The sequence below is a fragment of the Penaeus monodon genome, chromosome 24 (genome assembly GCF_015228065.2).
Source record: "Penaeus monodon isolate SGIC_2016 chromosome 24, NSTDA_Pmon_1, whole genome shotgun sequence".
In the NCBI taxonomy this organism is placed as follows: Eukaryota; Metazoa; Arthropoda; class Malacostraca; order Decapoda; family Penaeidae; genus Penaeus; species Penaeus monodon.
The window spans coordinates 2,778,009-2,778,404 of record NC_051409.1 but is presented as its reverse complement, the minus strand read 5'-3'; positions in this window follow the sequence as shown (position 1 = coordinate 2,778,404).

The following is a 396-nucleotide window of genomic DNA, read 5'->3' as shown; positions in this document are numbered from 1 at the left end:
TATTTATCTCATTTGATAATGATTATTGTTCTTTTTTCCCTCTTCCTTTGGTCTGCCATTTCTTTGTTAGTTATCATTTAGATGTCTGTTTGGTATATCAGTTAAATTCAATATGCTTTATGCTTCCAATATATGTCTTTTCTTCTTATCCTACCAAAGAGGAAATAACAATTCCGGACAAACAGCTTCTGATATGGATGAGAAGTGAAGCATTTTCTTCCCACTCAAGCTCTTGTTGGTCGATACTCTTTATATCATGATTTTCATTTGGCACTTCCTTCTTGCGTTTCGACTGTCCTGAGTTTTAAGCAATTTCCATCTTCAGTTTTCGTGGAATTCTTTGCGAGTAAATGATGGTTCGAAATAAAGATCTTTTCAGCCAAACCTTCCCTTTTC